Consider the following 1,312-nt stretch of genomic DNA (forward strand, 5'->3'; position numbering starts at 1 on the left):
TTCTGAGTGCCTGGAGGTCAAGGCACTGCTGCCCAAGCACAGCACAGACACCAAACACACTTGGGATGGGTTCTGGAAGAGCTGCAAAGCAGAAAGGCACCAACACAGCAAAGAGCAGCTCCGTCTGCACCCGAGTATCTGGAGAGTGAAGTCGCTGAATGGCTCAGTAACAGTGACTGTAACTGCCCATTCCAGCACAAAACTGATCCCAAACTGACACCCACAGAGGGAAACAGTCTCAAAATCCCTCAGTTATTTCTTGTGCTACTTCTGGGGAATAACCATTAGTAACCAACTGGGTTATTCGTCCTGTGAGGAAGCACAGAACACGCCAGGCAGTAACTAGCTACCATTAGGAATAAAGACCTTTTTTCCCCCTAAAGAAAGAGGTTCCACTGGTCCCAATCCCACTCCAGAGACACACAATAGTTACTCTGCAGAAAGGAGCAGGAGGAGGCTGGCTGCTTTCGCTGGGTGCCTCTAGAATGGCAGAGGGTGGGTTAAGCAAGTCCTGCTATTGAAAGCTGTTCACTAGGCTTAAGAACCAGCAGTCACATTTGCTGCAAACACCTTTTCAGAAGCAATTCCAGTAATAAAACAGAAAAGGAGAAGCTACAGAAAGGGCAAAAGATGTTAAACCCCAGCGTTGCTGCTTCCAGAAGAATGCTGCTCTGTGAAACTCCAACATGATTGTGGTGCAGCTTCCAATTTCAGCCATTTCAAAACGGCATCAGGCAACCTTTCTGAGGCACCCCATCTTTCTTCATAGCATCAAAGCCCCATCCCTGTCACCAGAAACACTTGCACCTAATATTTAGTCCGCTAAACATAACCCCACTTTGTTTGTGCCAAGTCCCATAGCCTAAGGAGAGGGCTACAACAACCTAAAGGAGACCAAGCACGTGTTGCTTGTCTGGCCCTGCAAAGCCAGACTGGTTTGTGTTGGAAGGGAGCTTAAAGCTAATCCAGTTCCAACCCCCTGCCACGGGCAGGGACACCTTCCACTAGAGCAGGTTGCTCCAAGGCCCCGTGTCCACCCGCCCCGTGCCCACCCGGGCCTTGAACCCTGCCAGGGCTGGGCCAGCCACAGCTCCTCCGGGCACCCTGTGCCGCTCTGCAGTGACTCCAGCAGCAACCCAGAGCTGCCATCGCATGCTCCTCGTGACAACACCTGGAGTCACACAGACAAGGACTCATCTTGTGGCCAGGATTTCTACACAGCCATGGGGGACCCGCAGCCAGGGCAGGGGAAGCACCGGGTACCAGCACATCAACCTCCAGCGCTCAGGAGTCGGGAGGCTGCCGCATCTCC

This window comes from Nestor notabilis, unplaced genomic scaffold (genome assembly GCF_000696875.1).
Source record: "Nestor notabilis isolate BGI_N333 unplaced genomic scaffold, ASM69687v1 scaffold25938, whole genome shotgun sequence".
Classification (NCBI taxonomy): Eukaryota; Metazoa; Chordata; class Aves; order Psittaciformes; family Psittacidae; genus Nestor; species Nestor notabilis.